This window comes from Drosophila gunungcola, unplaced genomic scaffold (genome assembly GCF_025200985.1).
Source record: "Drosophila gunungcola strain Sukarami unplaced genomic scaffold, Dgunungcola_SK_2 000035F, whole genome shotgun sequence".
Classification (NCBI taxonomy): Eukaryota; Metazoa; Arthropoda; class Insecta; order Diptera; family Drosophilidae; genus Drosophila; species Drosophila gunungcola.
In genome coordinates, this window is record NW_026453209.1 from 13209 (window position 1) to 25819 (window position 12611).

The following is a 12611-nucleotide window of genomic DNA, read 5'->3' on the forward strand; positions in this document are numbered from 1 at the left end:
CTTTTCTCCACCAGTCCGCATCCACGGTGCAATTGCATGTGGCTCAGGCAAGCTACCGTTCGTGGGCTAGTTGGAGGCATAACATGCGACACGCCGTCGGCTCGGCTATCACATATTTTATTTGTAAGTTTGGGCGCCATATTGTTACGGAACTGCATCTTTCGCGGAGGGCAGTGCCTGCTAGCCACGGAGTAGCCCCTATGCCCTGCAGTCCGAACAATCGATTCCGTCTCATCGGACGTCTCACATCACTACCTTGACAATTACCATCACTATCGCAAATCTAAAGAAAACAAAGGTTTAATTACATAAAAAAAAACTAAGACAATTGACGAAATTGGTGGCAAACTGGCATCCGTTGTCCGAATGCACTATTTCTGGAACGCCAAACTTTAGAAAACCTCGTGAATGAGGAACTGCACTACATTTGAGGCCGATGCCTCTTGCATGGCTTTCAGAAATGTGTATTTGAAGAAGTAATCTACCAGAATGAAGATATTGGCCTGTCTCTTCTTCGACCACGGATATTTCCTCAGGAAATCGATATACAGCTTCTAAAATGGCTGCTCAGTCTGGACTCTCTCACCGATACCAACTTGCATCCGGGAATTCGGCGATTTCGTCTCCTTACAGACTTCACACCTGCGTATGGACTCCCGGACTTGCAGTGCCATGCCAGGCCAGTAAAACTGCCGTCGTAGGTTTTCCAGAGTTTTTCCCATTCCGCCATGAGCTGCCGTTGGTTCCGAATGTGCACGCTCAATTATGCTGTGGGTCAGACTTTGGGGAATCCACAATTTCCATTCGTAGCCTTCCTTTTCGTCATCCAGATTTGCAGGAGAGACTCCCTTGAAAATGAGATTGTCCACTATCCTCAAATCAGGTAAGTTGGTAAGTTTTTCTCCACTGTCTGGAAGCAAAGCAACTCTGACGGGTCCACCGGCCCGACGTTTGCGAAATCGATCCCTGGCCTTCTGAACTTTGCGAGACACCAAACGCATCCCGCCCAACTAATGTTCTGAGAAGATCCTATTCCTGATCTCTAGGTACCGCCGCATCATCTCCGCATAGGGTAAGAATAGTAATTTGGACTTATTACTATTTTTAGACAGTAAACCTTTATTTAAATCTACCAACTCTTCTTCTTTGCGGGACTCCTGTCTGGACGCATTCTTTCCCCCCTCGGATCGCCCAGCCGACCGTTTTCCGCACAATCCGGACATGTGGTAGACACGGTCTCTGGCTTTTCACACCGGTAGCAGAACAGTCGGCGTTCTGTTGCTTCGCAGTCACGGAACCTTCGATCCACGGCTCCGCAGGATCCCTCCGTAGACGTCCTCACCCACTATGAAGCCGAGATAGGTCAAAGACTTGAAGCAAAACTTCGACTTATTCAACCCTATGGTTAACCCTGCTTTTTTCAGGCATTCAGTGACTCGGAGAAGATACTTCCAAATAGACAATCACATTAGAGCGGATCTCAGCTGGAATTACCCGGTCCATGAGTCTAACCAGCCTCTGTGATGCGTTACAGAGTCCCAAAGGCATCACACGGAACTGGTAAAGCAACCGACCAGGAACCGGTAATGCTGTGCATTCTTTGCTGTTCGTGTCCAACTCAATCTGCTAGAAAGCGAACTTCAAATCCACGCTGGAAACGTAATACGATTGGTCGTTGCTGGGCAACGAGTAAGCATCTTGACACTACGGTGATGTGGCTGCTCTATGGGCTTTTACTTTCCTCGACGACTCCGAGCGCTAGCAACTTGTCGACCTCGTCCTCGACCACCTTCTTCTTCGCGGGAGACATCGGATCGACCGATCCTCTCCAGATGCCGTTCGGACTGCGGATAGGTACTTCTGGACGGGCACATACAATGCCTCTACCAGCTCTCTGACACCTTTACCAAGCAGACTAACACTCGCCCCAGTGTCCAACAACCCCGTCAGTTGATTGGTCAGGACTCGGACTGCGGCGAATGGTCTGGGATCTCGCGATAAACTTCGCTTCACGGCGGCCACTGCTTCGCGTCGGCAGGCCCGACGTTTGCGAAATCGATCCCTGGCCTTCTGAACTTTGCGAGACACCATACGCATCCCGCCCAACTGATGTTCTGAGAAGATCCTGTTCCTGATCTTTAGGTACCGCCGCATTATCTCCGCATAGGGTAAGAATAGTAATTTGGACTTATTACTATTCTTAGAAAGTAAACATTTATTTAAATCTACCAACTCTTCTTCTTTGCGGGACTCCTGTCTGGACGCATTCTCTCCCCCCTCGAATCGCCCAGCCGACCGTTTTCCGCACAATCCGGACATGTGGTAGACACGGTCTCTGGCTTTCCACACCGGAGGCAGAACAGTCGGCGTTCTGTTGCTTCGCAGTCACGGAACCTTCGATCCACGGCTCCGCAATTCCAGCAGCCCGCTCAGAATGGATTCCTTGGATTCCTGGATCCTCACTAGGATCTGGGCCAATAGGCTCGCTAACCTTGGCCTTATCTGCTGGGGGATACCAAAACTGCGTTCCACATCGCAGCACTCTTCCCGCAGTTCAACCACAGTGAGCACATCCATTCTATAGTCCGGAGGATACCCTGGACTGCTACTCTCCAACTCCTGGAAATCTAACGGCCTCCTCGGCGGTTTGGGTGGCACCCTCGGCGGAGGTGGCTTGGAACCGTCCATGCCGGCGACCTGCCTGCACTTTGGCACCGCGCCTTGCGGGGCTTGGCCAGGGGCTCCTGCTCCTGCGGTGATCATTGAATCCGGACGCCTTCGCTCATCCGGCATGCTCTCCAGGGGAAGCTGAGGCCGCTGAGCCGCAGGCCTTAACACCCCGTTCATCAGCTTCATCATTTCCAGGAAGCCCCCTCGAATCTCGTCCCTCAACGCCTGATTGAGCCCGCATTCTTGGGCTATCTATTGGTCTCCGCCGTCTGTGCCATTAACGGCCGACCTTGCTGCGGAATCCAGGATCGTGGAGCCTTGCATCCTTATCGCCCAGCTGCAGCAACTCATCCGCCGCGGAACCAATTCCCCCAAGGATCTAATGCTGCCTTAAGTCCTGTTGCAGCTCGGGGTCCGGTGGCACTTGGTGATCATTTTTGCTGCCTTGTCGCTTTTCCATCCTGATTATTTGTAACCCTAACTTCTAAGTCCCAAATTTCCCCGAATTCAATGTGACAACTAAAAACCCCAAATTATATATAAATAAATAAATTATGCTCAATTCCAGTAATAAATAATATATAAATACCACCAAATAATATGCACAAAAATATTAATAGCATGAAAACGAAATCAAAACTTATATTACAAGGCAAATAAATCAATAAATAATAATTATAAATAAATAGTAACAATTAAATCAATAATGAACTATGTATAAATCAGAAATATTGCCGGGAAATAAATTAATAACAAATAAATACCTAAGGCTGAACAGATTCCCACAAATAATTAAGTCCTAACAAAAACAAGTTCTTCAAGTCTCAATTTTCCGTCCGAATTCTCACTAAACAAGCCGCTCGTCAACTGGACTAACTTTTAGCCATGCTGAAAGTCGCCAGTTAGGGACTTTGGCTGTTTGCAGGATCGCATAGGATTTCCTTTTGAATTTGGGCTTTTCATTCAAGTCGCGGTGGTCGAGCAGCGCGTGACGTGACGTCGTCATGACCACACATTTAAGTTTAAAACCGATATGATATGAAAACAAAAATACTAGGAAAACCCAAGGACGTCTCACATCACTACCTTGACAATTACCATCACTATCGCAAATCTAAACAAAACAAAGGTTTAATTACATAAAAAAAACTAAGACAATTGACGAAATTGGTGGCTTTGGTGTAATTGCCACAACGCACCCACCCTTCCTTGGGTGCCCCAAGGGTAATGTTGGAGGCACACCCCATCTCCGGCAGACCGGAGTCTATTCCTGGTGGATTAGGATCGGCTCATTTCCCCGTCCTAGGTAACTCACACAAACATTTCGGCAGTTCGTTTACATTTAATTTTGGGTAAGATTAATTATAAAACATTCAGATTTAATTCTTACTCATAAACTACTCTTTTCGTTAGAAACACTTAAGGCCGATCATAGACCGTCACCCAGATTAGAAGTGGTCAAAGCGGCGACAACTCAGAGGAAATTTTAGACATTAAAATTATAAGTGTTCGGCAAAATCGCCACTGAAATAAATTATACGGCACCAATTTGGAGGCGATTGCCAACCGCGTCACCTAATCCTGAGGAGCTTCAAGGGAAAAGAAAGGACGTGCTGAAAAGAGGTAAGTATGCTAAAGACATCCCATACGTCGTTAAATTTCACGACCCAATTTAGACATAGTTGGACGCGCGGCTAGGGTGCGGAAACAAGCCTCTAATTCCAGATTAGAATTCACAGTGAGTATTTGTCCATATTTTTGACTGTATGATTTTATAAATTGACTAAAATTTATTTATCGCAGAGTTGAACGAGTTATGGTCGAAACTGCAGCAAGAAGAAAGAGACCGCTAGCGGCGAAAACCAGCGCGAGTCCGCACGGAATCAAATGCTCCCGAGGATAGCTCAGCGTCTGCGCCAGAGGGGCCGGAGGCAGTGCGTCGGTGGTCACAGAGATGACCACGTAGTCAGCGCGGGTATTCGTTCCCGAAACGGACTTACCGAGGGAATCCCCGTATGTGGCCGTCTCGGAGGCAGTTGCTGGAGGCTTTGATGCCGCTGCTGTTGATGCTGCTGATCGCTGCTGCGTCTGCTGCTGCTGCTGATCGCTGATGCTGCTGCTGATCTTCACACCAGGTTAGGTCCGCCAGGTATGTATTTTCCTTTCACGAGTCTTCTGAAATTCCGGGGCCCTTTAGATAGGGTCCCGGCGGCTTTAATATTTTTAAAAATCACTGTTATTTATAAGTTTAAGACCAAAAAATAACTACTCACTTTAACTTATCTAAGCACCAATTTTGAATTTATGAACTCCTATTTTTTTTTCGTTCGTCTACGACTTTTTGCAGCAACTGACGTAAAACCATGACCTACACCGAAATGGGTCAGTGAACGCAATCAAGGCCATTTAACCCAGGTAAACCGGGCTAAATTTAAATACCTAGATCCTCTCCCACTATCAACAGTCGGTGTCACCACCGAATCTTAACGATAGCGCAACCTGCTGACGTATCAGTTTATTTTGGTATATTCCAGACGACTTCAACTGAAAATGAAACATAAGAAAGCGAGGCTTAAATGTATACGAAACATTTTTTACCATTTAAAAGTAACAACTGAAAATCCTTAAACGTTAAAATTAGCGGGATAAACACAATATAATAAACAAAAAAATAAAGTTTGAATTTAACTTAAAAAAGGCAGTGTGACCGTGAACTTATTACCAAAAAATTATCAAGCAATATCCATATATTTGTCTCTGCTCTGAGCTTCAATGAATCCGTCAATGAATGAGGCAAGTAATGTATTGTCATACCCGTATAAATACAATTTTGCTCATTGATGTATCGGCATATTTGTATATTTGTCTCTGTCTCTGAGCTTCAATGAATCCGTTAATGATTAAGGCGAACAATGTTATGTCATAAAAAGTACAAGTCCTCTACGGACTACGTGGTCTTCACACCAGTGTAGGTCCGCCAGGTAAGTATCTTCTTAATTTCCGGGGCCCTTTAGATAGGGTCCCCGGCGGCTTTAATAATTTTAAAAATCACTGTTATTTATAAGTCTTAAACTTATCATTTATCACTTTAATTTATCTAAGCACCAATTATGAATTTATAAACTCCTATTTTTTTCCGACCAACTGACTTAAAACCCTGACCTACACCGAAGTCGTTCGCCATTTTCACTCCCGCTCTCCCAAAATGGGTCAGTGGACGCAATAAAGGCCATTTAACCCAGTTAACGAGCGAACCGGACTAAATTTAAGTATCTAGATCCTCTCCCACTATCAACAGTTGGTGTCACCACAGAATCTTATCGATAGTGCAACCTGCTGACGTATCAGTTTGTTTTGGTATTTCCCTGACGACTTCAACGGAAAATGCAACAGCACCCTGGAGACGCTAACATAGAGTTTTAGGCGAGCACAGGAATACTTTGGGGCATTTGGATTTGGACCATTCGGAGTCAGCCGGCCTCGATACCAAGATTCCGTTTCAACGGTATCCAACGCGGAGCCTACGCTTTACGGGAAGTAGATACATTCTGATTCTGAGCTCGTGTACTTTGTTGTTCCTCTTTCCAGATCACAACCAAATATCCTTGGCATGGTACACACCGATCGGTCGTCCTTGAAGATCCTGAAGCTCATACGGAGCTGGAGCTCCAACTGTCTTGACCACCTGAGCTTTCAAAAACTTCCGAGCAAACTTAGCATTTAAGGATTTTTTTAAATTGCTGAAGCCAAAGTTGCGGCGATACACTTCCTGACCCGGCTTCGCAAGGAAAGTACGAGCCTTTTTGTCGTACCACAGGCGACTCCGATCGTATGCATTTTCGAGGTTCTTCTGCACCTTGTCATGGATCACTTGGAGTTTATCAGCCGTTCTCATCCCCGCCATTTCGTTTTCACACAGTGACTTCAACTTTCTTGCCGACTTGTAGCTGGCCATTTGAGGAACATGTGTCGTCCGAATACTGTGAAGAACGGAGCTACTCCGGTTGCTGAATGAATCGCGTTGCGGATGGCCACCTCAATCTCCGGAAGATAAGCGTCCCATTTTCGATGGTCTTCTTCTTAATAGCTTCGAATAGCCACCAACACGCTTTCTGCTGCGTTGCTTTGCGGAGAGTGGACTGGCGTCTTGATGTGCGTAATGCCAAAGCTTTCCATCGCCTCCTCGAAGATCTTGGACGTAAACTGGCATCCGTTGTCCGAATGCACTATTTCTGGAACGCCAAACTTTAGAAAACCTCGTGAATGATGAACTCCACTACATTTGAGGCCGATGCCTCTTGCATGGCTTTCAGAAATGTGTATTTGAAGAAGTAATCTACCAGAATGAAGATATTGGCCTGTCTCTTCTTCGACCACGGATATTTCCTCAGAAAATCGATATACAGCTTCTGAAATGGCTGCTCAGTCTGGACTCTCTCACCGATTCCAACTTGCATCCGGGAATTCGGCGATTTCGTCTCCTTACAGACTTCACACCTGCGTATGGACTCCCGGACTTGCAGTGCCATGCCAGGCCAGTAAAACTGCCGTAGTAGGTTTTCCAGAGTTTTTCCCATTCCGCCATGAGCTGCCGTTGGTTCCGAATGTGCACGCTCAATTATGCTGTGGGTCAGACTTTGGGGAATCCACAATTTCCATTCGTAGCCTTCCTTTTCGTCATCCAGATTTGCAGGAGAGACTCTCTTGAAAATGAGATTGTCCACTATCCTCAAATCAGGTAAAATGGTAAGTTTTTCTCCACTGTCTGGAAGCAAAGCAACTCTGACGGGTCCACCGGCCCGACGTTTGCGAAATCGATCCCTGGCCTTCTGAACTTTGCGAGACACCATACGCATCCCGCCCAACTAATGTTCTGAGAAGATCCTGTTCCTGATTTTTAGGTACCGCCGCATCATCTCCGCATAGGGTAAGAATAGTAATTTGGACTTATTACTATTTTTAGACAGTAAACCTTTATTTAAATCTACCAACTCTTCTTCTTTGCGGGACTCCTGTCTGGACGCATTCTTTCCCCCCTCGGATCGCCCAGCCGACCGTTTTCCGCACAATCCGGACATGTGGTAGACACGGTCTCTGGCTTTTCACACCGGTAGCAGAACAGTCGGCGTTCTGTTGCTTCGCAGTCACGGAACCTTCGATCCACGGCTCCGCAGGATCCCTCCGTAGACGTCCTCACCCACTATGAAGCCGAGATAGGTCAAAGACTTGAAGCAAAACTTCGACTTATTCAACCCTATGGTTAACCCTGCTTTTTTCAGGCATTCAGTGACTCGGAGAAGATACTTCCAAATAGACAAACACATTAGAGCGGATCTCAGCTGGAATTACCCGGTCCATGAGTCTCACCAGCCTCTGTGATGCGTTACAGAGTCCCAAAGGCATCACACGGAACTGGTAAAGCAACCGATCAGGAACCGGTAATGCTGTGCATTCTTTGCTGTTCGTGTCCAACTCAATCTGCCAGAAAGCGAACTTCAAATCCACGCTGGAAACGTAATACGATTGGTCGTTGCTGGGCAACGAGTAAGCATCTTGACACTACGGTGATGTGGCTGCTCTATGGGCTTTTACTTTCCTCGACGGCTCCGAGCGCTAGCAACTTGTCGACCTCGTCCTCGACCACCTTCTTCTTCGCGGGAGACATCGGATCGACCGATCCTCTCCAGATGCCGTTCGGACTGCGGATAGGTACTTCTGGACGGGCACATACAATGCCTCTACCAGCTCTCTGACACCTTTACCAAGCAGACTAACACTCGCCCCAGTGTCCAACAACCCCGTCAGTTGATTGGTCAGGACTCGGACTGCGGCGAATGGTCTGGGATCTCGCGATAAACTTCGCTTCACGGCGGCCACTGCTTCGCGTCGGCAGGCCCGACGTTTGCGAAATAGATCCCTGGCCTTCTGAACTTTGCGAGACACCATACGCATCCCGCCCAACTGATGTTCTGAGAAGATCCTGTTCCTGATCTTTAGGTACCGCCGCATCATCTCCGCATAGGGTAAGAATAGTAATTTGGACTTATTACTATTCTTAGAAAGTAAAAATTTATTTAAATAGGGTAAGAATAGTAATTTGGACTTATTACTATTCTTAGAAAGTAAAAATTTTTTTAAATCTACCAACTCTTCTTCTTTGCGGGACTCCTGTCTGGACGCATTCTCTCCCCCCTCGAATCGCCCAGCCGACCGTTTTCCACACAATCCGGACATGTGGTAGACACGGTCTCTGGCTTTCCACACCGGTGGCAGAACAGTCGGCGTTCTGTTGCTTCGCAGTCACGGAACCTTCGATCCACGGCTCCGCAATTCCAGCAGCCCGCTCAGAATGGATTCCTTGGATTCCTGGATCCTCACCAGGATCTGGGCCAATAGGCTCGCTAGCCTTGGCCTTATCTGCTGGGGGATACCAAAACTGCGTTCCACATCGCAGCAATCTTCCCGCAATTCATCCACAGTGAGCACATCCATCGCGTAATAAGTCTTGCGGGCCATTGTTTCGGCGCGACCTTTTATAGTCCGGAGGATACCCTGGACTGCTACTCTCCAACTCCTGGAAATCTACGGCCTCCTCGGCGGTTTGGGTGGCACCCTCGGCGGAGGTGGCTTGGAACCGTCCATGCCGGCGACCTGCCTGCACTTTGGCACCGCACCTTGCGGGGCTTGGCCAGGGGCTCCTGCTCCTGCGGTGATCACTGAATCCGGACGCCTTCGCTCATCCGGCATGCTCTCCAGGGGAAGCTGAGGCCGCTGAGCCGCAGGCCTTAACACCCCGTTCATCAGCTTCATCATTTCCAGGAAGCCCCCTCGAATCTCGTCCCTCAACGCCTGATTGATCCCGCATTCTTGGGCTTTCGATTGGTCTCCGCCGTCTGTGCCATTAACGGCCGACCTTGCTGCGGAATCCAGGATCGTTGAGCCTTGCATCGTTATCGCCCAGCTGCAGCAACTCATCCGCCGCGGAACCAATTCCCCCAAGGATCTAATGCTGCCTTAAGTCCTGTTGCAGCTCGGGGTCCGGTGGCACTTGGTGATCATTTTTGCTGCCTTGTCGCTTTTCCATCCTGATTATTTGTAACCCTAACAGGACTTCTAAGACCCAAATTTCCCCGAATTCAATGTGACAACTAAAAACCCCAAATTATATATAAATAAATAAATTATGCTCAATGCCATTAATAAATAATATATAAATACCACCAAATAATATGCACAAAAATATTAATAACATGAAAACAAAATCAAAACTTATATTACAAGGCAAATAAATCAATAAATAATAATTATAAATAAATAGTAACAATTAAATCAATAATGAACTATGTATAAATCAGAAATATTGCCGGGAAATAAATTAATAACAAATAAATACCTAAGGCTAAACAGATTCACACAAATAATTAAGTCCTAACAAAAACAAGTTCTTCAAGTCTCAATTTTCCGTCCGAATTCTCACTAAACAAGCCGCTCGTCAACTGGACTAACTTTTAGCCATGCTGAAAGTCGCCAGTTAGGGACTTTGGCTGTTTGCAGGATCGCATAGGATTTCCTTTTGAATTTGAGCTTTTCATTCAAGTCGCGGTGGTCGAGCAGCGCGTGACGACGTCACGGGTCAAGACCACACATTTGAGTTTAAAACCGATATGATATGAAAACAAAAATACTAGGAAAACCCAAGGACGTCTCACATCACTACCTTGACAATTACCATCACTATCGCAAATCTAAACAAAACAAAGGTTTAATTACATAAAAAAAACTAAGACAATTGACGAAATTGGTGGCTTTGGTGTAATTGCCACAACGCACCCACCCTTCCTTGGGTGCCCCAATGGTAATGTTGGAGGCACACCCCATCTCCGGCAGACCGGAGTCTATTCCTGGTGGATAAGGATCGGCTCATTTCCCCGTCCTAGGTAACTCACACAAACATTTCGGCAGTTCGTTTACATTTAATTTTGGGTAAGATTAATTATAAAACATTCAGATTTAATTCTTACTCATAAACTACTCTTTTCGTTAGAAACACTTAAGGCCGATCATAGACCGTCACCCAGATTAGAAGTGGTCAAAGCGGCGACAACTCAAGGGAAATTTTTAGACATTAAAATTATAAGTGTTCGGCAAAATCGCCACTGAAATAAATTATACGGCACCAATTTGGAGGCGATTGCCAACCGCGTCACCTAATCCTGAGGAGCTCCAAGGGAAAAGAAAGGACGTGCTGAAAAGAGGTAAGTGTGCTAAAGACATCCCATACGTCGTTAAATTTCACGACCCAATTTAGACATAGTTGGACGCGCGGCTAGGGGCGGAACAAGCCTATTCAGATTAGAATTCACAGTTGGCATTTGGCTGCTGATCTTCACACCAGGTTAGGTCCGCCAGGTATGTATTTTCCTTTCACGAGTCTTCTGAAATCCCGGGGCATTATAGATAGGGTCCCGGCGGCTTTAATATTTTTAAAAATCACTGTTATTTATAAGTTTAAGACCAATAAATAACTACTCACTTTAACTTATCTAAGCACCAATTTTGAATTTATGAACTCCTATTTTTTTTTCGGTGACCTACACCGAAATGGGTCAGTGAACGCAATCAAGGCCATTTAACCCAGGTAAACCGGGCTAAATTTAAATATCTAGATCCTCTCTCACTATCAACAGTCGGTGTCACCACCGAATCTTAACGATAGCGCAACCTGCTGACGTATCAGTTTACTTTGGTATATTCCAGACGACTTCAACTGAAAATGCAACATAAGAAAGCGAGGCTTAAATGTATACGAAACATTTTTTACCATTTAAAAGTAACAACTGAAAATCCTTAAACGTTAAAATTAGCGGGATAAACACAATATAATAAACACAAAAATAAAGTTTGAATTTAACTTAAAAAAGGCAGTGTGACCGTGAACTTATTACCAAAAAATTATCAAGCAATATCCATATATTTGTCTCTGTCTCTGAGCTTTAATGAATCCGTCAATGAATGAGGCAAGTAATGTATTGTCATACCCGTATAAATACAATTTTGCTCATTGATGTATCGGCATATTTGTCTCTGTCTCTGAGCTTCAATGAATCCGTCAATGAATAAGGCGAACAATGTTATGTCATACCCATTAAAAAGTACAAGTCCTCTACGGACTACGTGGTCTTCACACCAGTGTATGTACGCCAGGTAAGTATCTTCTAAATTTCCGGGGCCCTTTATCACTGTTATTAATAAGTCTTAAACTTATCATTTATCACTTTAACTTATCTAAGCACCAATTATGAATTTATAAACTCCTATTTTTTTCCGACCAACTGACTTAAAACCCTGACCTACACCGAAGTCGTTCGCCATTTTCACTCCCGCTCTCCCAAAATGGGTCAGTGGACGCAATAAAGGCTATTTAACCCAGTTAACGAGCGAACCGGACTAAATTTAAGTATCTAGATCCTCTCCCACTATCAACAGTTGGTGTCACCACAGAATCTTATCGAAAGTGCAACCTGCTTAACGGTATCCAACGCGGAGCCTACGCTTTACGGGAAGTAGATACATTCTTATTCTGAGCTCGTGTACTTTGTTGTTCCTCTTTCCAGATCACAACCAAATATCCTTGGCATGGTACACACCGATTGGTCGTCCTTGAAGATCCTGGAGCTCATACGGAGCTGGAGCTCCAACTGTCTTGACCACCCGAGCTTTCAAAAACTTCCGAGCAAACTTAGCATTTAAGGATTTTTTTAAATTGCTGAAGCCAAAGTTGCGGCGATACACTTCCTGACCCGGCTTCGCAAGGAAAGTACGAGCCTTTTTGTCGTACCACAGGCGACTCCGATCGTATGCATTTTCGAGGTTCTTCTGCACCTTGTCATGGATCACTTGGAGTTTATCAGCCGTTCTCATCCCCGCCATTTCGTTTTCAC

The 12611-nt window shown here is 45.7% G+C and overlaps 1 long non-coding RNA gene across 2 annotated transcripts; it reads left to right on the forward strand.

The window, feature by feature from the left end:
* The first annotated feature begins 3779 nt into the window (after positions 1–3779).
* LOC128263971 (uncharacterized) lies at positions 3780–5063 on the forward strand. Of its 2 annotated transcripts, none has more exons than XR_008268617.1 (5): positions 3780–4022; positions 4084–4297; positions 4347–4408; positions 4474–4819; positions 5018–5063. It is a non-coding gene; the product is annotated as an uncharacterized LOC128263971 (long non-coding RNA). The 2 variants fall into 2 exon arrangements; XR_008268618.1 differs by having other exon boundaries at positions 4084–4293; positions 4353–4408.
* Positions 5064–12611: the final 7548 nt, after the last annotated feature.